General features: G+C 42.4%; 1 long non-coding RNA gene across 4 annotated transcripts; it reads right to left on the reverse strand.

The window, feature by feature from the left end:
• Positions 1–18578: 18578 nt before the first annotated feature.
• Positions 18579–23757, reverse strand: LOC125543957. Of its 4 annotated transcripts, none has more exons than XR_007299163.1 (10): positions 23336–23757; positions 23190–23251; positions 22814–22943; positions 22456–22609; positions 22066–22381; positions 21938–21993; positions 21795–21840; positions 20508–20875; positions 20354–20395; positions 18579–18899 (listed from the first exon to the last, which is right to left on the reverse strand). It is a non-coding gene; the product is annotated as an uncharacterized LOC125543957 (long non-coding RNA). The 4 variants fall into 4 exon arrangements; XR_007299161.1 differs by lacking the exon at positions 22814–22943 and having other exon boundaries at positions 20508–20731; positions 20822–20875; positions 23336–23748; XR_007299162.1 differs by lacking the exon at positions 22814–22943 and having other exon boundaries at positions 22066–22372; positions 23336–23754.
• Between the last annotated feature and the right edge of the window lie 853 nt (positions 23758–24610).

The following is a 24610-nucleotide window of genomic DNA, read 5'->3' on the forward strand; positions in this document are numbered from 1 at the left end:
CAAATTCACCACAATATTCAATTGAACAAATAGTGTCCACGGGAAGAACATTCATCAGATTTCGCAACAATTGCAATTGAACATATGGTAGCTAAATTCCAATGATTTGTCCACACATATATGCATTACATAATTAATCATAGTATACAAAATACGAAGACCTCATCAGATGGAAAACAATGGATCCATGCATTATATGTTTAGCGGCAAACTCTTACTCAATGTTTCAGGAGAAGGCATGCTGAAATCTTCATTATCACCAGTGGGATTGATGTAGTGATCCAGGAAGAAGTCGCTGATAAATCTCCAAACCATCAGCAATTCACCAGCCGGGAGCGGTTCAGGGGTCCTCGGTTTTAAGATCGGCTGCAGTATTTTTATGATCAGAATGTGCCATATGAGTGGAGTAGAATATATTAATTAAGATAGACTTACTGGTACTAATTCGCGAGGATCGTCACAACTATCAGCAGATTTGCAGATGGAGATCATGTGTCTGCAAACATAGTATCCACAAAGGTTGGTCCCTGCTTCTTGCTAAGGACACTAAAATTTTTTGTACAGAATTAGTCATGTATTTGTCCTGTTAGGAACAACCTAACCGGTGTTAGATGTATTATTTTTTCTTTGGAAAAAATAGAAAGAGGTTTATTTAGAAGCTTGCATGCCTGCAGGTCGACTCTAGAGGATCCCCGGGTACCGAGCTCGAATTCGCCCTATAGTGAGTCGTATTACAATTCACTGGCCGTCGTTTTACAACGTCGTGACTGGGAAAACCCTGGCGTTACCCAACTTAATCATGAATTTTGACAACATCAATTATTGAACTAGACATGAATGCAAATTAATTTCAACATCATAGAATTCAATACCTATCCATGAATTGCTGAAGATGCATCAGATCCTGAGCGTTTGTTCACTCTTTGAGAGAATCGATGTGGTAAACTATGTTCTTGTTTGGAACAATGAATACCAATATCTAGTGATTGCTAAATATTAAGAAAGCCATGAACTTATGAATGATGTCGAAATCTGAAAGACAATTAGTGTATGCGTGGTTGTTTACTTGACTTACCCTTCATGATATGGCCAGAGAAATGATTTTGCATGGGACGTGTTTTCGAAGATACGGACAACCGTGTTAACGGCCCACTCCCATTGGTCCTTTTCATGTAATGTTGTGCCATTTTCTAATGCAGGATCTATGAAATGCACACTCTCACTTTGTCTTCTCAGTGCGTTCAATACCCTGAGAAGAATAAAATGCAGTTAGTTGTTTATAATTTACAGCCTTATATGGAGAAGTTGATTAGAGTTTGTTAAGTACTGACAAAATCACGCATCTAACAAGAGTGGCATCGAGAACGTTGAAGTTGAAGAAGAGATGTAAGTCCTCGAAACTCACAATGATGGAACCAGCATCATGTCGGAAATGATCTCTTTTGTAGTGGACTAGCAAATGGTGATGACCTTCTGACATTTGATCCATGCAATATTCATGTAACTCGCAGCAACTGGAGCTGCACTCATCAAAGTATTCGCCAACAAGAAATGGCTGGCCATGGACGTAATTGTGTGCTTCAAGTACGTCTATTTTTCTTTTAGCAAGCAACAATTCTACTTCTCCATCATCCATGGCGTCGAAAATAATATTACTCCCCGATTCGAACAAGCTGTTGTTAATTTGGTTCTGGGCGATGAGTGCTTTAAGTAAGAGGAAATCGTTCTCTTTCCTCTTCACTTTCCCACTGCGCTTCCTCGTGGTCATGGGTGTAGCCTTTTTGGACACTTCCTTCTTGGTACTTGAAGCATTTCTGGCAGAACATCTGGTTGACTGCACGGTAGACTACCGAGCTAATGGTGAAGCTTGGATGGACTTCTTAGCAGACTGTTTATCTATGTCGGACTGTTGAGTTGGCAGTGCTGAAGTGACGGACTCCTGGGCTGTAGGAGCAGAGGCATCGAACTACTGACCATGCGTTGAAGCTATGTCGGGTTTCTGCGCAGGTGGTGCCAACTTGTTGGTGTGCTGAGGAGGCCATGCCAACACGGTGGTTTGCCGAGCAGGAAGTGCTGATGCATTGGTATGCTGATCACGCGCCTGCAGACCGACGGACCGATGAGCAGTCGGTTCTGGACCTATAGACTACTTAGCAGGCAGTTCCGAAGCATCACACTGCTTAGCAGTCTGTTCCGCTAGGTTGGTCTGCTGAGCATGTGCTGCAGCTAGGTGCCTGGGTCTGCCCCTCTACTTCAGTGGCCGGCATCTGAACTGGTAGTGCATCATCAGCAGTTGTAGGCCGTGCCACTGGCTGATTTGGGGAGGAGGATGACATGGCATGTACGCCACAAAGCCAGTCTGACTGAGCACAGGTTGATGCATCAGCCCGCGAGAGCTGCTTTGGCAAGGAGAGCGTCACCGGTTGAGGGCGACGGTAGTTGCTCTAGGCGGGGCTTCAGGAATCTCATCGATGAACTCTATTTCCTTTGGTGGCCACTAGATGTGATGTAATAGTGTTTCTCCCAAGGTCCTTTGCTCATCGAAGTCTCCTAGGACATTCTTCAGGGCAAATTCATTGAATCCAGGCTTTACTTCAGTCACGTAGCACTTCATACAGCCCAGCTTCAATAGCACATTGTCCAAGAAGAGGCCATCTTCCAAGAAGGGTGGGCAAACCCAGGCTATTGCATATTTTAATGTACCTTCATAATGTGTAAGCACACCCTTCAGTCTGTCTTTCATTCCAGATAGATCAGATATAGCATCATCACGAGCAGCTGCAGTCTCAGTGTCGCTGGGGTCAGTTGATGCACAGCTACTCTTATGCAGTGTTGTCGCACAATAAGCAGCATCATCCATGCCCGCCTCCCCTCCCATCTGCTGTCTATTTGTCAGTGTTAGAGTCTTCTTCATCATCATCATTGACTCCTCAACATCCTTTCGAACAGCCGGATAAATCTCCTTCTTCAACTTTTCAAACAATGCATTCTGCTTCATTTCATTCCTCGCTTTTTTCATGCTGAGCCTCTCTTCTTTGCCGAGTGTGAAAGCCCTCTTGTGCGGGACATTAACACCTATACCCCTTGCACGGCCAGGGGGCTCTTTTGTGTCCAGAGCAATGGACAGAATGTCACATGGCCCTGAGTTCCTGTAGAACCTTCCAGGGATCTTGGAAGCCTCTACCATCACTTCATACAGTTTGGCATCACGTGCATTTTCAAAGTAATAAGTTCCATCATCACGCCTCTTTGCACGTGCCCACAAGTAGTCTCTGGCGCGTTCGCCCTTGATTTCACTAAAGGCTGGACTCCCACCCGCCGCTACTGCTTCTTTGTCCTCCTGTTCCCATATCAGTTCCATGCCGTAGTATCCTCCCACACCCATACGGCGGGGCTGTATGTTCTTCTTCTGAAGTTCTGATTGCTTAAAACTCTTTGCAGCAAACTCTGGAGTTGCCCTGACCCTTTTGAATTCTGCCCAGTCTGCCTTTGTAATTTGGGGGTATGAGGGGATTGGGTCCTTGCCTTCACTCAAGTACTTCTTGTACAGCACGTGCTTCCAGTTTCTCCAAGCATCCCTAGCCTTCTTCAGTGCAGCGTGGTCCACCTGCATTCTCCACTGCTCTGGAACGTTTAAGTGATCCATGATATCCCGGACTATCCTTCGCCGTGTTTCTGTGTCAACCTTCCGAAACCTCGGCAGATTAATGTTGAGCCTTGCCCTGCCAACAAATCCACACACACTCCTGAACCTCATGTGTGCTTTATCTAGTTTAGTTGGAGCCCAGGACTTTAAATCAATCTTGGTTACTTCATATACACCTTTAGGTTCGTGTGTGGGCTTCCTTGGAGTGCTCCTCTGTGCCATGACCGGAAGGGTAATTGCTACAACTCTATCCCGTTCAAGACTACTTGATCCCTCACAATCTGTTGAAGACCTAGGGTTGTCAGAATCAGATGAAGATACATGGCCTGAATGAGTGTTGTCGCTGCTACTCGGCATCTATAGAGAACACATGCAAAACTCAGGAAAGGAGGATAAGCATAAAACTAACAACTTGGTATCATGCTTTCTAAACATGCCATGCAATAATTTAGAAAATGTACGGCTAATTTCTTAAGTTTGTGTGACTCGGGCGCCCGCGATCTGTAAATAGGCAGTAACTTATGGGAACAAATACAGCTTATATATAGTAAGGAAGGTAGATAATGAACATATATACGCTCTCCATTATTTTATAGCCAATTTGGGAACATACGGAACGAAATTGGAAGAGGGATTGCGAGGAAATATGCCTCACCGCGATGGAGAGCAGTAACTAACAGGCTTCTTAATGCAAACCCGGCCAGACCACAGGAGAGGCGAGGGTGGCTGGCGAGCAAACGAAGACGGCGAGGCGCAGGCCACCATGTGTTGGGAACGGCAGTGGAGGTAGGCTTGACGCCGAAGAGCGGGCACACGGCCGGGGTGAGCACGGCGGCGCCAAAGAGGGTTATACTGTGGATCTAGGGGAGGGGGGAGCTAGCGAAGGTGATTGGGTGGACTAGTTGAGTGAAACACGGGTGGACGGTGGGGGGGTGCTAGCGGCCTATGTGAAAAGGGTCAAAAATATCCCCGATAGCCACACGCGCGGAAAGGCCTATGAAAACGGTTGCCTCTAAGCGCTCGTGCGCACAAACAAAATAATTTTGTTTGAAATGAAGACGCACTAATTTTGAAATGAAGACGTGAGCTCATCGTTTCTCATAAAAAAATTACACGTAGACCAATCACAATTTTACCACGGGTTTGATTTGCTGGCGCATTTCAGGTCTCGTGTGCTGTATGTAAGACATTTTTTGGCATTTACCATGAATGTTTGCATATAAATCAATTCCTAGCCGGACTGCATTTCCTGTCGAAAGGGATGATGATTGTCGTTCGATCTAGGAGCATCCAATGGTGCAGACATACAAACCGTGGGGTTTGGGTTTCGGCCAATCAGAACGCACGACTCAGATCGCACGCGCAGCGTGGGGGGCATCGGCCACGGTTTGGTTGTCACACGGCTTTCGTGTGTGAATCTTGTGCTATTTGAAAACATTTTTTGGGGAGGGGCTATTTGAAAACATGTACATGTGTTGTCTAAAGGGATGAGGATCATCGTTCGATCAAGGAGAATCCAACGGTGCAGACGTATGATCCGTGAGGTTTGGGTTCTGGCGAATCAGAATGCACGACTCAGATAGCGCGCGTGGCAGAGGGGTGGGGGTGCATCGGCCACGGTTTAGTGGACACACAGCTTTCGTGAGTGAACCGTGTGCTCTTTGAAAACATTTACATTACCTAACATCATATTTTTGTTCGAATGAAAACATGAGTTCATCGTTTCGCCTCCAATTTTTTTCCACGGTAAGAAATCATGAGTATAGTGGAGAGTGTCATATACTAGTATCATGAATATACAGTACATATGATACTACCTTTAATTAATTATAGCACATAGTATAATACATAGAGTATAGTATATCATATATATAGATCGTATTTATTGCCATGCATGACACAAATTAGCATCACATTTAACATGATACAATATCTACCTACTATATGTTACTCTAACCCTCTTTATATATATTTAATTCTTTGCCACATCAGCATATATACTTGCTATTTCCGAGCGCATGACATCGTCGGCTATGATACCACCACTATGGCCAACCTTATATCGGGAGTATCATATAGTACTATATATAGTATCATGCATATGATACTAGTGTATGATACTACGTACGTACCTTCATAGTGCATATATAGTATCATAGAGTAGTACTAGCTCCCTCTGTAAACTAATATAAGAGCGTTTAGATTACTAAATAGTGACCTAAACGCTCTTATTTTAGTTTATGGAGGGAGTATATATCATAGATGACCGTATTTATGGCCATGCATGACACAAAGTAGTATAGCATTTATTTTATATGTGTGTGTGTGTGTTACGGTATCTACCTATGTTACTGCTTCTTTGCCACATCATCATATTTTCTATTCCCGGGTGCATGATACGGCTATGATACCCCCACTATGGCCAGCCTAATAAGGTTGGTCATAATATGGGAGTATCAAGCGGTATGATGCATGCCAACTAGACTTTTTGGATGATGTGGCACACAGTTAAATGATGAAAGAGAGGGTGTGTGGTATCATATAATGATACCGTATCATATTTAATGTTGCACTACTTTGTGTCATGCATGGTAATTAATAAGGAACCTAAGATACTAACTCATGATACTATGCGTGCGCGCATTACAGAGGTATTACCGATCATATACTAGTATCATGCATATATACTCCCTCCTTTCCGGTTTATAGGCTTATCTCAAAATTTTAGTTTTTCCATTTTATAAGGCTCAATTTGGTTGTTCCCCATCACATGTCCAGATTTCAAGGTGCATTAAATCATTGGATGCAAGTATTAAGAGAAAGTTGACCAATGCATGTACTTTATATATGCATGCATGTATTGCAATTAATACATTGGAAAACATAATTTTTTGAGGAAAACAAAAGCATTAATTGGGTGTTCTTGCAAACTACAAAGGTATTCCACCACTCACCATCTACCTTGGTTGGTGAGATTTTTGAATTGAGCCCTATAAGGCTAGTTGTAATGGGGAGAGTATCATATATATAGATACTAGTAGTATCATGCATATATATGATAGTGTAGCTAGGATACTAGCTACTTCTGTAATGCATAGTATCATAAGTTAACATCTTAGGTTGCCTTACTAATCACACAAAGTGGTAGTACAAAATTTAATATGACACGGTATCATGATATGATACCACATCCTCTCGTGTGTGCCACATCATCCAGAAAGTCTAGTTGGCATGCATCATACCGCTTATGATAATACCATTACAACCAGCCTAGCTAAACCGCAAAGGAGGGAATATGAGACTAGCTAGCCATAATGGAGAGTAGTACACTAGTAACATACACATATCCCTAGACTATATATGTTACTACCTTCATGGTGGGTAGTAACATAAGTGTAGTGTGATGCAAAGCTTCATTTCTTAGGTTACAGACTCATATTGCATTGGGACATGTGATTCTACAATAACTATCTAAGTTACTTAAACTATCTCTCTCCTCATTAACTTATTGCCACATAAGCAAGTTTGCTGAGTTGGAGTCGGTGTTACTACTGAAGTTACTCCCACCGTGGCTAGTCTGATACTAGCTAGTCGTCTATAATATACTAGCTACCTCACTAAGAGCATGGTTAATAATAAAGCCAAGGGTCGGCTATAAGAAGTTGACATGTCATATAGTGCCAACCTCTTAGCGGGTATGTACAATAATAAGTTTTATATACGTACTAGTTTATCAATAGTTGGCCCACCTTACATCCTCACAAAGTGTCTTGGCAGGTCTCCTGTTGCAGCTGGCTCTACTAACCAAGAGCCCGCTTCTCTTCTCTTTCCTCGAACTAATAAGCACATATATATTATTCTATTCCTTATAGCCAGACTACCCACAGTGGGAGTAACATAGGTAGTAACATCACACATATCTAAATAAAATAGATGATGTGGCAAGCAATAAATGAAGAATTGGAGGAAAGTGGATATGTGTGATGTTACTACCTATGTTACTCCCACTGTGGGTATAGTCTTACTATAGTATGAGACTACCCACAATGGGAGTAACATAGGTAGTAACATCACACATATCTAGATAAAGTAGATGATGTGGAAAGCAATAAATGAAGAAAGAGAGGAAAGTAGTAACATAGCTAGTTACTAGTAGTATGAGTAACATCACATGTACATATCAAGGCAAGATGTGTCTATAGCCTAATAAATGAAGTGTTGCATGTTACCACACATATATCTTACTCCCCACTATAGAGGTAGTAACATAGACTAGTGTAACACATGGGCATGTTACTAGTCTATGTTACTACCCATTGTGGCTAGTCTGAGTAACATCATCACACATCTAAAGGCAAGATGAGTCTATAGCCTAATAAATGAAGTGTTGCATGTTACTACACATATGTTACTCCACACTATAGAGGTAGTAACATAGACTAGTAACATTCTATGTTACTACCTATTGTGGCTAGACTTATGTCACTCTATTGTGTACTTACTTGCTCTAATAATGCATAGTATCATAGAGTAGCTAGTACCATATGTAGTACTTTATTTATATTGCCATGCATGACACATATTAGCATAACATTTATTATGATACGGTTTCATGATATGATACTTAACCCTCTCTTTCTTCATTTAATTAATTCTATGACAACTCATCAAAATTGCCTGGTTGGCATGCATGATACTAGCTATGATACCCCCTTACTATCAGCCTAGCAAAGGTGTACAGATCATTTGTGCGTCACTTTGTGAGTTTTCACCCGCTTGTTCGAGAAGCGGGGAGAAGTTTCAAACATTTCAGCCGCGAGGTGCGGCCACTGGCGTAGGCCTAGTTGGTATTTTAATTACAGAAAATTCAGATCGAGTTCGGACATCATCAAAATCGATGTGTGCCTGTGGCGTGCTCTCACAACCCCATGGAAAAAAATTGGTAAAGTTTGGCACAAGTTTTGATGACCGCTCCTTCCAAACCGGAGCATCTCACATGAAGGATCATGGTTTCCAAAAAGGAGACGTGTCAATTCAAACTCCTGTGGCCGGTGACTTCATCGTTTGGCCTCATAAAAATTTCCACTGTATGCAATCACCATTATACCACAGGTTTGATTTTCTGGTGCATTTCAGGTATTGTTAGGTATATTTAAGACATTTTTTGATATTAGCGTGCATTTTGTGCCTACAAATAAAATTAGAACCGGAACTGCATGTGCTGTCGAAATGGATGAGGATCGCCGTTCAGTCTGGGAGCATCCAACGGTGCAGACGTACGATCCGTGGGGTTTGGGTTCTGGCCAATCAGAAAGCACGACTCTGATCGTGGGCGGGGTTTGGTTGGCACACGGCTTTCATCAACGAACCATGTGCTATTCGCAAACCAGATTGCATATTTTTGTTCACACATACTGCAGTGAGATCGATTGAGTGTGCTACCTCTATGATACAATAATAATAACAACAAAAAACAGTTCATATTCATTGCCTGAGCTAACAGCATATCAAGGTCAACATATTAACGGTTCTTACATCAACAAAAAACTGAGCATAACTCACAAATTCAGTACATGCGACAGTTCTAAATTGAATGAATTAAGTTCCAGGGTAGGCATAAAGACTAGTCTTACAGCTTAATTCCCATGTACATGGGGGAACTGGGATCATTAAGTTGACCCTGAATGAAGTTGGGTTTTTTGATGATTTTAAACTTCTTCTCTGTTGCACTGGTGCATGATCCCTTGGCTTGCAACTCATCAAATTCATCGTACTCATCCTGATCGGCAACATCGTCGACACCCAGTACCCTTCTCTTCCCATGCCTCGCTAAATGTCCGTTCTTATGCAAGGGGTCTTCCACAAAGAAAATCTAGGTAGCATCGCTGGCAAGAATGAATGGGTTCGCGTGATATGCCATAGTTGTCCTGTTAACACAGGTCTTCCTGTACTCATCAATCCTTGCCTGACCAAGAGGGATCCATGCGCACCTGAATAATGCCACCTTAACTTTCACATAGTCAAGCTCCCAAGTCTCTTTGATGGATCCATAGTATACCTTTTATCAGCTTCTTTTACAGTCATGCATTCTATTCGAACAGAGATGTTCTGATACGAGGTCTTCTTATCACGTTCCTCAGTGTAGAACGTGTATCCATTTATGTCATATGCTTGGTACATCAGCACCGTAGGTGATGGCTTTTGTGCCAACCACGTAGCAATGTGATCGATGGACCCTTGTGTCAAACGATTCTTCAGCCATTCGGCATAGTTCTTAGTGTGCTCCTTCATCTCCACCTCTGATGAAGGCACCATTGGTAAGAATCTTTGGCGTATCTACGCCAAGTGTTCTTTGGCATAAGCGATGAGAACTGGGCTGTTAAGCAGTACCGTCAAATGGGCTTTCTCTGCCAATTCTTCGGGTGCAGCCATTTGCGTGCCAGCAAGGACTGGCTTACCTTTCAGCCTTCCCTCATGGCGAGAGAGGGGCAAACCTATAGGTATTTGTTTCATGTATTCTATGCAAAACTCAACCACCTACTCCGCGGTATAACCTTGTAGGATGCTTGCTTCTGGATGGTTTCGATTCCGATAAAAGCGCATCAGGATTCCCATGAACCGCTTGAAGGGATACATGCTGCGAAGAAACACGGGACCACCGTACTTTATCTCATCAACAAGGTGCACAGCCAGATGAACCATGATATCAAAGAATGATGGTGGAAAAACATCTCTAGGTTCGACAATATTCTTGCAATATCATCTTGCATATGATCCAACTCTTCAGGATCTACAACTTTCTGCCAAAGTTGGTTGAAGAAATCACAGAGGTCAATGAGTGTGTTTCTTATATCTTTGTCCATCAGATTCATGATGGCCACCAAGAGGATTTGTGTCAACATTACGTGGCAATCATGTGACTTCATGTGTCCCAACTTCATTTCACCTGAGCTCACATCCACGAGACTTCTGATGTTTGCGGAGTAGGAAGAGGGTGTCTTAACTAACAACAAATAGGTGAAGAACCGTGTTGCTTCTTTTGTACTAAAATTGTAACTCTGGCGAGCTTTGATGAATTTGTCATCATCTTCTACTTCACTCTTGCATTGTGATTGATCAGCAAGCATATCGAGCCGTGAACTGTCACCATCCTTTCTTTTACCTTTAATCTTGAGCAGAGTACCAAGGATGCTTTCACATACGTTCTTCTCTACGTGCATGACATTGATGCAGTGATGTACACATAGAATCTCCCAGTAAGGTAATTTCCAGAACACCGATTTCTTTTTAAACAATTGATCCTTGGGTGTTAGTTTCACCGTCAAAGGGTGGTTCTTGCCAAGCACAACATTAATTATTTTAGCCATGTTGTGGACCACCACCCCTTCATAGGGTCTTGGGGCTGCAGCTGCCTCTGCCGTACTATCAAATTCAGCTTTCATCTTTCGGTATGGGTGATTTTTCCGTAAGAACCTACGATAACACAAATACACTGTTTTGTGTGTGTTGGGAAGTCTTCTGCTAGTTGTCCTATCCATGCATGTGACACACCCTACTTCTCCCCTTGTTTTCTGCCCCGATGTGTTGCCTAATGCCGGCATATCTTGAATGGTGTGCACCAGCATGGCATGTAGATCGAAAATCTCCCTTTTGTAAGCATCATAACATTTTACAGCAGGCGCATCTATCCACACTATCAACGGTTCTTCTACCATTAGCTGAAAGTCAATGTCGATGTCATTTCCAGATTGCTTCGGGCCTTGGATAATCATTGACATCATAATGCATTTTTCTTCATACACAACCAAGGAGCTAGGTTATATATGCATAGAAGCACCGGCCATGTGCTGTGGTTGGTGCTCATATCGCCAAACGGATTCATCCCGTCAGTACACTCCTCGAGCCTTATACTTCTAGGATCCTTGGCAAAATTTTCAAACTTTTTGTAGATTAATTCCTACTAAGCCCCATCTTTCGGGTGCCTCATATACCTATCCGCAATTCGCTCATCATGATGCCACCGCAACCTCTTTGCCTCTTGTAACGCCCCGGACACACCCGCCGGTGGTCGTTACTCCTGGTGGGATCTAGACTAGCCCCACAGATCAATACTAGTCTTTTCTGCGCATTTTGTCCTCACTCATGCGCACCCGGGAGCAACTTCCCGGTCGGTCACCCATCCCGACACTACTCCAAGCTGAGCACGCTTAACTTTGGAGTTCTGTCCGAATGGGCTACCGGAAAAGAAGGAATTCCTTATTGATATGAGTAGTCTATCATCCCTAATAAGCCAGGCTATCACATACACCCCCACTCAGAGGAACCGACGTCCTCGTCGGGCCACAAGAACGTTCCCTCTTGGCACAACCGTCTGTGCTTCCAGGCTGGTACATGTGCCATGCCGGGTGCCACGACGGGTCACAAACGTCATGAACAACATGACCACGCACCTGTCCGCAACCATCCGTGTAACCGCGAGGGTCGGCTCTGATACCAACTTGTAACGCCCCGGACACACCCGCCGGTGGTCGTTACTCCTGGTGGAATCTAGACTGGCCCCACAGATCAATACTAGTCTTTTCTGCGCACTTTGTCCTCACTCATGCGCACCCGGGAGCAACTTCCCGGTCGGTCACCCATCCTGACACTACTCCAAGCTGAGCACGCCTAACTTTGGAGTTCTGTCTGAATGGGCTACCGGAAAAGAAGGAATTCCTTATTGATATGAGTAGTCTATCATCCCTAATAAGCCAGGCTATCACACCTCTCTAGAGTTTGCAAGCAAACGCCTCAACCTTGGAATTAAAGGCAAGTACCAAATAACCTTGAATGGGACTCCTGTCTTGATCTCGTCGTCCAATTTGTACTTGTCCTTTGCTCTCCTACGCTTGTATCATGCATGCTTGCATGTGGGACATGCACGAAAATCTTTGTACTCACCATGATACAATATACAATCATTCACACAAGCGTGTATCTTCTGTACTTCAAGTTCCAATGGGCAAACAATTTTATTCGCTTCATTCATGCTTCTGGGGAGCACATTATCTTCCGGAAGAATTTCTTTCAAAAGACCTAACATCTCTATGAAGCCCTTGTTTGATAGACCGTTTGCTGCTTTAAATCTGAGAAGCAGGGTGGCACTCAACCTGGAATATTTCTTTTTGCAACCTGGATAAAATTCTTTCTTGGAGTCCACATCAATGGTTGGCAGATCCTTGTACCCAATCATATGCTTATCTGGGCCCTCGAAATTTGCAATCATAGCAGCAAAATCTGGCATATCAAGATCGTCGTCATCTGCGTCGACGTCTTGGTTTTCCAGTGGGCGTTTCGGCTTTCCGATGTTCCATTGGTAGCTTGATGCCTCTTCCTCGATGTTAGATTCAACATCCATGTGACACTGATCGGGGTTTGGCATCTCGTTGCCCTGGGTATCTTCATCCATGACCTCCTCTTCACCATGTCTGGTCCAACGTGTATATCCATCCATGAGTCCCCTATAGACTAAGTCCATATGGACATCTGCAACTTCATGTGACTCTGTATTGGCACAATCAGTACATGGACATAGGATGTAATCCGCATCACCAATTCTCCTCTTTGTACTTTCAGCCAAATTCATGAACTCTGTCACGCCACTGATAAAATCTGTGATTTCCCGATTCTTCATCCATCGAGATCGTTCCATCTGTAGCACACGAATGATAATTAAAAACAAAACAACAACATTAATACATGGATTAACTATTGTCCAAAGATGCGTGCATAAATCACAAGGTTTTATTTTAATAATTACTGAGGGTGCTCCATGTTTTTATCCAGACATGCTATGACAAAAATTAATGGCCAGTAAATTTACACGCAGAGTACTAGTACAACACTACACTTAGGAATTGAATACCTAAATTTAGCCACTCGCGAAAATAATACCTTAATTAATTAGCCGCGCGACGACCTCCACCCAGCAGACAGACAAGCACAATGCGGCGGCATGCCGAGACAGCAGGGTTGAGGAGCAAAGCTTAGTGCGGCTGCCGCCTGAAGTTCGACCTCCACTATCCCGCCATCGACCGCGATGGATGTGCTCGAATCACGCCGCCACCAACCTGTATGGTTGAGCTCCACCTATCTCCCGCCGCAGAACGGGGATTAACCTCCTATGACACCGCCACCGCCCACCGACCGAGGGTTGACCTCTTCTCCGGTAGCCGCTGTCTAGGCCACCACCGCCATCTCTATATGCAGAGCGACTGTTTTTTTATGGATATCCGTGGAGCGGCTGTTTACACGGTATCTCACCGTAACTCAATTATATGGACAGGGTAGTACATCACATACGGTTATGTAACGACAACCGTGTCTAACCTACGTTGTCTTCTCACACGGTTTGGTGCGGAAATCGTGTGTGACATTGTAATACCTAACACAAACGACATGTACAAACATTGTGTCACATATATACAACATATATATAGTGCCATTAGTAGTTCCCGACCGTTCGCTTATCTCCACAGTTTCCCCATTTCCCCCAAATCCCTATATAGCCTCCAAATTCCCTCGTGTGGCGCTGACATTGGGGGAATGCGGATGAGTGCTGCTGATGGTTTCGGTGCGGCTGCTCCTGCTTGTATCGCCGCCACGATGGCGGTCGCTACCGAGCACTTGCCTAAGGTCATCAGAAGGAAGGTGTACTACGGATCTGAATCGTCCTGTCAGGTTCCAATCTATCCCAATCTTTTTTACCATGTCCAAAGTATGGCTCCTTGCTGAATCCGTCCTGAATGACCTCCCCCCCCCAAGGAAAGCGATCTATCGTCGGATCCAGAGCTTGACTCCAAACTCCCGCAACACGAGTTCGACTCCGAGTTTTGCACCACCAAGAAGTACCAAAAGCTGAGTTGTGTGCACGGGCACACTCCAGCTCGACGTGTATGCACGGAGGGATTCGACATTGGCAGGGGGTTTCTCAGTTTCCCCTTAGAGGTTAGTGCTAATTAAGTTCATCATTTTACTTCAGTTAATGCCACCGCTCATCCAGAATACTATTTAACATTGGCAGGGATATGAGGCTTGTGCCTTTGTTAACTGGCTGGATGAAGAATGGCATGGCAGGGCTCGGAGTGTTATCACCAAGCTCGCAGAAGATAACGTAGAGCTGAAGAAGAAACTGGCTGATCTGGAATATACAATCAGTACGATGAAGCAAGAAAGAATCAATCACAGGCAACAGATGAAAGCAAGAGACAAGAAGGAACTAGCATGTGTAGTTGTGGTTGTCGCATTAGCCATGTTCTATGCGCTGTTTGCAATGATGATCAGGGGTTTTGTTTCACAGTATTGCTAAAGCACATCTAGATGTGCTCTAAGTAATGCACATCTAGGTCCTATATATGCCATTGATGTTACGCGAAGATTCGTGCAGATATTTTCTTTGTCTTTTTTCTTTTCCTTTCTAGTTTTATTATTACTGGCTTTATCAATAAGAAGAGCTCAATGTATTGCTTGCCAACTGTCCTACTTCGTTCGTACCGGTACTGGTGCATAATCCCAAAACTCGTTCCATGTGTTTTATCCTGAAAAGGGAACCATCCAAATAGCCAATAGGAGTCATGCGCAACCCCGGGAATTTGGAGCGACTGGGTACAAATAATTGCGGTTGATTATATCAGCGGTTAGATAATACGTCAATCCCCGCTTCAATCCCCGCTTCAATTGGTAGTTCCTCTTCTCTGCATCCCCCTCTTAAGTCTCCACCATCTTCATCATCCCCGGCAGGCCACGCAACACACTGGCACACACTCTGCAGCCATGTCGAGCTATAGCGAGAGGACGACAGTTCGGCCAGCAGTCTGGCGCCCGATGATATGTCAACATCGGAATCATCCTGCTCGTCTTCCATGAGTCCGACGTCGAGCCCAGACCTCGATTATATCTGGTTCATGGAAGAGACGTCGCCTCCGGATTCGTCAGACGACAACCAGATGGACGAGGAGTCGGAGGAGGACAAAGAAGAGGACGGCGACGATGATGAGGAGGAATGGTCGAACGAGGAGGAGGACGACGGCGACAGCAACGACGATGACGACGGCGGCGGCGATGAAAAGCCAATGGTCAGCGGCAAGAAGCGTCCTCACCAAGACGATGTCGTGGGGCCATCCAACAAGAACAACAGGAAGAAGGACTAAATTAAGTAGACTGTATATATCTCTGTTTATCCTGTCAATCTCATCACACACACGGTTAGTAATATGTATTCGACAGAGATCTTCTACATTATCGCCAACAGGCTGGCTTGTTGAACTGTGTGCCCTGACGAGCACACAATTCACAAAAAAAGACCGTATGGGTTGTCTATAATGATCGCACAAAATTCTGATTACCGACCCGTTTGCCGGATATCACACACATCTTGTTACGCCGAATCATTTGTGTTCATCTTACTCATCGCACACGGTTCATCGGACATAACTGTATGCCGTATATCGCACACACCTTGATCTGGCTGCCCGTTTCTGTTGTTCTGTCTCATCGCAAATAGTTCATACAGATCAACCGTATGCCCCTCATCTCACACGCTACTATAATATGAACCGTGTTTAATGTATCATTCATGGCAAATGTTTTGCATCATTTCTGACGGTTTTCATACAGCACCGTTTGCGATTATTGCATCGCACACAGTTTCTCGAAGGGTCTCTGATCGTAGTGTCGCATTAGCAGCATCCTGCAGTAGTGGGTGTTGCAATGTGTTCATAATTCTCTTACAGTGGGTTGCGTGAGTGACAGAAAGACAAGCCCGAGTAAGTGGGTTGTTGCATAGGGAGTAAAGAGGACTTGATACTTAATGTAATGGTTGGGTTTTACCTTAATGATCTTTGGTAGTTGCGGATGCTTGCTAGAGTTCCAATCATAAGTGCATATGATCCAAGTATAGAAAGTATATTAGCTCATGCCTCTCGCTCATATAAAATTGCAATAATGATTACCGACCTAGGGACAAATAACTTTCTTGTGATAAAAAGATCTCTACTAAAAATAACTTAATTGTGCCTTTATTTAAATAGCCCCTATCTTTTATTTACGTGCTCTTTATTATCTTGCAAACCTATCCCGTTAGACCTACAAAGAACTTCTAGTTTCATACTTGTTCAAGGTAAAGAGAACGTTAAGTGTGCGTAGAGCTGTATTGGTGGTCGATTGAACTTGAGGGAGTATTTGTTCTACCTTTAGCTCCTCATTGGGTTCGACACTCTTACCTATCGAGAAAGGCTACAATTGATCCCCTATACTTGTGGGCTATCACATACCCCCCGATACTACCCATAGATTTATCAAAATAAGTAAACAACACAATGAATACAGAATGTCTCAAAAATAGAATAGTTTGTAGTAAGCTGGACTTTAGCCAAACTTCTGCAACTTCAAAAATTCTAGAAAATTAGGACAACGTGGGCAATTTGTATATCAATCTTGTGTAAAACATTCAAATCAAGAAAACATTTTTGTGCATTTACAAAATTCCAGAACTAAGCACAAAAGTTTATGTTTTTTCACAGAATCAAATCAACTATCACGCAAATCATCCCAAAGGTCTTACTTGGCACAAACACTAATTAAAACACTAAAACAGAATCATAACAAAAGTATAATTGCATATTTATTGAAAAATAGAAGCAAACACATAAAAAATAAATTGGGTTGCCTCCCAATAAGCGCTATTGTTTTATGCCCCTAGCTAGGCATAGTGCATAGATATAGGTATTGTCATTTTTGATATTCAATCCATAAGTAACCCTCATAATAGACTCATATGGTAACTTAATTTTCTTTCTCGAAAAGTGTTCCATGCCCTTCCTTAATGGAAACTGAAATCTAATGTTTCCTTCTTTCATATCAATAATTGCACCAATCGTTCTAAGGAAAAGTCTACCAAAAATAATAGGGCATGTAGGATTTCAATCTATATCAAGCACAAGAAAATCTACAGGCACATAATTCCTATTTGCAACAATAAGAACATCATTAGTTTTTCTCATAGTTTTCTTAATAGTGGAATCCGCTAGGTGCAAATTTAAGGAACAATCATCAAGTTTATGTCAAGTTTATGGAAACTTAGCACATGACATAAATTTTTTGGAATAGGGGAAACGCTAGCACCTAAATCACACAAAGCATTGCTCCCATAATCTTTGATCTTAATCTTAAAAGTAGGTTTCCACTCATCATAAAGCTTTATAGGGATTAAAACTTCCAACTCAAATTTTTATTCAAAAGATTTCATCATAAAGTCAACGATATGTTTAGTAAAATCTTTATTTTGATTATAAGCATGAGGTTAATTAAGCATGGATTGCAACAAGGTAATACAATTAATAAAAGAACAATTATCATAATTAAAGTCCTTGAAATCCAAAAGAGTGGGCTCATCACTAGTTAAAGTTTTTACCTCACCAATCCCACTTTTATCAAGTTTTATATTAGCAAAGAAAGATTCAATAGGAGTGACACCAATCACTTTAAGATCTTCATCATGATTATCGCGAAAAATAGAAGAACATAGTTTTTCGAACCATTCTCTCTTAGCACGCATCCTAACGGTTCTTTCCCTACTTTCATTAATAGAAACTAGTTGACCCGTTGCGCCAAATGGCGCAAAGACCTCCTAAAGACATGTTGTCGATGAAAATAGTTTCATTTTGCAAGGACATATTATAGTAAGGCCAAGTATCAAAACATGCTATATTGAAAATATGTTGATCATGATGAGAAATTTCAGTTTGAAAAAAAAAACATATTTGTATAACATGTATAGACCAGTTAAGAAAGCATTTTTAGTTGAAAATATGGTTATTACGTTGAGAGACCTGAGATTGAGAAAACAACATATTTGTATAAGAACATCACATGACAGAATGACCCAATGGCAACATGTAGCGCTAAATGTTAATTGCAAATATGTAGGTTTGGGCATTTTTCTAAGTTTTGGAATTGCAATATACTGGTATGCTTTCCTGGTTCTTGATTACATACATCACTCACATGAAGCAACAAAGCAACACATTAGTTGATCCAACAAAATAGGGAAACTGTAAACCACATTCTTTGGTCTATACTTCCCATGCTTGAGCCGTAAAACATTTTTGCCTTTTTTCCGAAGCATGGGCAGCATGACCGTAAATGTTGACCCTTCATTCTCTTTGCTAAGTAGTGAGAGTACCACCCAATAGATGCTTCCATTTATCTGTTAGGGCTGCAAAAAAATAGTCATGTACAGTTAACTTCAAATTATATTAAGTTGCACTCTCACATCTTTAAAAGCATTCTGGAAAATTAAGAGTACATAACATTATAAGATTTCATTAAAAATTTAATAGCCGCAGCTATAAGCAAATTTCAGAAAGACTCCAAGTTCAAGAAGTGACAACTAAAGACCGTAACAATCAACAATTGTAAACACCTAGCATAATTTGATAACTTAGGAGTGGATACCGACTGGACGCATAGCATAACTTGATTACAATACGAACATCTGCTATGCATGAGTATCACAAGCTTGTCAAGCTTGAAACCAAGTTCGCGTCTCATCCTTGAATTGTGCCGCTATAATTGACCAGCGACCATAATATTAGGTCACACCGTGATTTATTCAAGAAGGCTTACTGTGAATTGTAAGGAAATGAAATAAAAACCAGATACCAAATTGTTGCAGATGCACTCATGGGATAAACTCCAAAGCATCAAAGTAGTCAAACAGATGAAATTAGAAAAAACAATACAATTAGACTCACTTTTCCAGGTAGTCGATGGCTATTCACAGCTACCACCTTAACACCAAAGAAGAGTTCGACCCAATGCTTTATTTCTGTCTTAGTGAATCCCGATTCGACATTAAAAGTATATTGATTCTTTCCCAATAAACGAAGACTTTTTTCTGTAAATACTGCGTATTTGATTCCATCCATAAATCGACTTTCCCTCCTATGCTCTGAGTTCCAGTATCGATAAGAATCCGAGTTCTTATTGTTCTTATGTTATGGTATGAATATACCACGTTATGTATGGATGATGGATGAGATTCCATGGACAGAGAGCCAGTTCCAATAGGTGTTGCAGGTTAGACTCAAATCTGAGACACGCAAAATTAAGGTGTGATTTGACTGTATACAGATTATGCCCAAACACAGTTGCTTGCTTTTGGAAGAACAAAAGAGGGAAACTATTGCTACAGAAGATAGAATGAAGAAACCTCATCATGGGCATACCTTCAAATAATACTCTCTCCGTCCAAAAATACTTGTCGGAGAAATGAGTGTACCTAGACGCATTTTAGTTCTAGATACACCCATTTTTATCCATTTCTCCGACAAGTATTTCCAGACGGAGGGAGTATATAGAATGTTTGGAAACATGTTTAGACATTAAGAATAATGTTGGCCTACTTTAAAAATGTTGCTATGGTGGGTAGATGGCCTGACCCGCTTGCATCCCTGAATCATATGCAAAACTACCTTTTACTGGCACGTCCATGGCTATAGAATATAAAAGACTGGCAATAAGATTGTCTACCACTCCTATGAATGATTCCCTTTCTACCATGCTTTGGTCAAGTCTAAATGCTTAAACTGTTTTGGTATCCTAAAATCAAAACGTAACATCTCAAATAGTGTTGTTTCTTTAAAATGAATCTGGGTTAGAGTATAGTACCCTTTCTTGAAGGGTATCATTGGCAGCCTTCAGTCTGCATTCCTGCAAAACATTGGCACAAAAAGACACTGGTGAAGGGAATTGTTGTGCTCATCTTTGTACAAGTAAGTTCAAGAAATCTCATTAGAGAAATAAAATTTCATGTGGAGCGGACCTTGGTCTTGAGCATCTTAATCTCCCTAAATATGATCCGCATCTGCTCAACATAAAGGGGCAGTGTATCAAAAGTAATAAGTTCTGAAAACACATCTGTTCTGAACACACACACACTCCCCGCCACCGCTGCCTCAAGTCTCCCCGAGCTGCCATTCTTTCCTCAATAACGGACAACTCCAGCCGCCTCCCTGCTCTACAGTGACTGCTCTAGCCCTCCTCTCCCTGCGATGGATGGAGGCGCAGATCCGCGCGAAGCCGCCGTTATGGGGTAAACAAGGAGAACAACAACTAAGGTGGGGGGAGGGTACTCACAGGAACATCATGACGAGCACCGTCCGGCGCAGCCGTTTCTCCTCTCCACCCTCTCTGTCAATTAAAATTACATATGCAGAAATGATACAACAAAACGAAGAAGCATTAGCAGCTATACTGCATATTCGAGAAACTGAGAAACCTAATAAATAAGTTGTATTTCTCTGGAAGTACAGAACAGTCTCTCAAATTGGCAGAGAGGGGTTACGAACAAGGACCAGGAGGTGGATGATGGCGAGAAAACATGGCAAAGTTTGTGTTTTTAGAAATTGATTTTGAACCTACTATGCACACAGAAACCAGAAACTGGGAATAAAAACAGTTAGTACACTAAAGGAAGAAAATAGCGGAGACAAAAAAAGCATTGCAGGCATCACGTCAGCTCAAGAATTTTTATATACTGATCAAGAATTGGCAAATCGATACACTGACTCACATTACTGGGTAGACCTACAGACACAATAAAATGCTACTTGGATGGGCTTCAACTAAAAAGAAATAACTTCTAATTTCCTAACACAAAAATATATTAGAACACCACTTTTTTGTACTATTTTTGTACTCAAACACAAAACTAACTAAATTTAATTTCAGAAAACAACTGAATATTAGAGCACCAATTGTCAGAATCACTAATAGTTCTGGGTTGGCTTCAAATCTCTACCATCATTATGCCACACAGGATAAAATGGCATTCAGTTGTGCATCAGTTAATATGTATACTCAAAAATAAAAGCGACTGACTTGTAATTTCAGAAAAAAATGAATATCAAAATATCACTTCAAGCAGCACCAAAGAAAGAAAAGAAATTACAAAAGGAAGAAAATAGCATACAAACGAACATCTCACAATAGGAATCAGAAAGAGTACATTCTAGAAAATATATATATACATGATTCCGTCAGTTTTTTAGAGATTTGGATTTCTATTTATTTTTTGTTATTGTTATCCACATAGAACTTGAGCACTCACCTAAGCTCTCTCCAACCCTAGAACATTTAGTAATGCAGTCCAATATCTGCAAAAATATTAAGAAGAATATCAACTTACAATTTCATGGTTCTTGATGGACAAAAAGAATCAAGTATAGAAAGAGAGAGGAGGTAAAGACAAACCATGAACCACCACCAGATCCTTGCTCCTGCTGCTACGGTCCGCTCTTGATCCACTCCTGATGATGCACCGACGCCCTCATCCCCGAGAAAAAGGAGCAAATAAGAGAGAAGCCAGAGAGAGGAGGTACCAGCATCTTGGCCACCATGTGGCACAGACGAACCATGCCGAGGTGTGCAGGAGGGTTCCCGGGGTGGCGTCGCCATGGACGCTGATGCCACCTCCGACTTCCTCCTCCATCACCTCCAGCGCATCTCCCTCCTGCTCGTGACCTTTGCGCCCCACGCATGCTGGCCGGCCCACTTCGCCCCTCTGGAATGCCAAGGCGCTGCCCAAGCCATCCACGACGCTGACGAGGCGCCGCCCAGGACCAGCCTTGAAACCGCCGATGTGTTGGATGCCTATGCAACCATGGAGGCATCTATACTAAACAGCAACTGAAAACACTTTTACATAATAATCACTGTCAAACAATCAGTCCAGAATCTCAGGAAATACCAGGAAATAAGGTACATCTTACATATGTCAATAGAAGATCAGAGCAGAGGAGAATATAATGATCATTCGGTGCTTCTTCATCTGCGACCTCACACATGCACGAATGTGCCGACAAAGCACAACATGCTGCCATGGATTCCAAAATAGGTATAACGACGGAGACAAGAGTGCACATCCTGTTCAAATGGAACCACAAAAATAAGCAACATAATAGAAGTAGTAAACAACATTCAGGAATATCCCTATTTTAGAAAGAATAAGGTTACTCAACTTGCTAATATTCCTAAACAAAAACAAGACACAGAATCGACCTTTCTAGTTCAAGTATAGATGATTCTCTCATAATTTGATTGTTAGAAGATGGCGTGCCTGTTCCTCACCATGAAGCACCTCGGCCAACCCATGGTGCCCAGCTGTGGCCACTACTCCCATGCTCGTCAGATTTGAGTTACCTTCCACCTTTACACTATCCCGCAAAGAAAAGAGGCTAGCTAAATGATATCATACTCTCTGATGAGAGTGATATTAATTAAACAAAGTACTAATGTCAGGTTGCTTGATTAGTTGAAGGAACACTTCATACAACCACATAAATAATAGAAGGCACGTATGTGACGACTCCTCTTTGCTGGTTACGATTAACCAAATATACCAAACCAGTTGCAGCACGAGGATGTCAGCAAACTTGACACAACTGCATTCTCTGTACATCATATATAAGAACGAGGTGAAGCACAAAAGGAGGTTATTAATTACCATTAAAGCCATTGGAAGAAGATCACTTTCTAATCTGACGAACGTGGTCTTCTATGTCAGATCTGCACACGTCAAGTTCAAAAATCCAGATATTAGCAAAGTAAAATATGAGTGAGGAAGGAAGTGAGGGAGAAACAGTGGAGCACCTAGTTCGCCGCTGGCCTGCGTTGCTCGAGTCGCCTCCAACAGGCACGTGTTGTCCTCCTTATACTCCAGATGCACAAGGCAGCCATTGAAGGAGAGATAGCTCCTGCTTCCTCTCACCTTCCCACCGCCTGTTCATCTCGAGCTCCTTGCCCGGTGGAGGGTGGAGGCAGAGGTGGCGCCTCATGGCGCAGAGGAGGCGACGACGCGGTGGCGCGACAATTCGAGCGCGCGGGAGGCGGCGAAGCTCCTAGGGCGGAGACAGGGGCGACGAGCAGGGAGGGAGTGGCGGCGGCAGACGAGGGAGGGAGGAGGAGGGAGGGAGTGGCGGCTGTGGATTGGGGGTAGGGTTTGTGGTTGTGCCCGCTGCGCCCATGACGCGTGCGCTCGCACGCGGCGCGGCAGGAGAGGCTGCCCCGCGCGCACCCAAAAAACTGGCACCCAGTCAATTCGATCCAGCCCGAGCCCACACGTCATATCCGTCCAGGTTTCACCACGCGGTTAAAACGAGACAGATGAATTTCCAACGAGGATCCAACGGGCAGCAGAAAAAAAAGGACTTGGTCAACCACCATCGAACAGCCAGCGAAGGAAGCCATCGGGGGAGGAACGAGTTGGCTAGCTTCCGTTATGTTTTAAATTTGGATAGCTTTCAGAGAATCATTAGTATCAAGCTTGGGTGGCATATATCTAATTTTAAAAAATCAATCTCATGAGAAATTCTATTAACGTTCCTAACCAAATCATCAATCTTGAGTAATTTTTCTTCTGCCATAGCATTGAAAATCTTTTAGGAGTTTATAAAACCTTTAATATTACTCTCATGATTAGAGGGTATATTATTATCATTTTCATAAGAATTGTTGTAGTAATTACCATAATTATTAGAGGAATTACTAGGAAACGGTCTAGGATTAAAATTGCCTCTGTACGCATTATTACCAAAAAATTTCCTACCAACAAAATTCACATCCATAGATTTATTATTGTTATCAATCAAAGTGGACAAAGGCATATCATTAGTATCAATAGGAGCACTCTTGCTAGCAATCAATTTCATAAGTTCATCCATTTTTTCACTAAAGTATTAATTTCTTCAATAGCATGCACCTTTTTACTAGGGAAGCTCTTTCGGTATGCCATTGAGAGTAATTTTCCATAATATTATGTAGGAGTTTAGTAGCTTCTTCTAATATTATTTTCATATAAGTACCACCCGCGCCAGAATCTGGAAGACTTCTAGATGCAAAATTCAATCCATCATAAAAAAATGTATT

This window comes from Triticum urartu, chromosome 3, assembly GCF_003073215.2.
Source record: "Triticum urartu cultivar G1812 chromosome 3, Tu2.1, whole genome shotgun sequence".
NCBI classification, from domain to species: domain Eukaryota; kingdom Viridiplantae; phylum Streptophyta; class Magnoliopsida; order Poales; family Poaceae; genus Triticum; species Triticum urartu.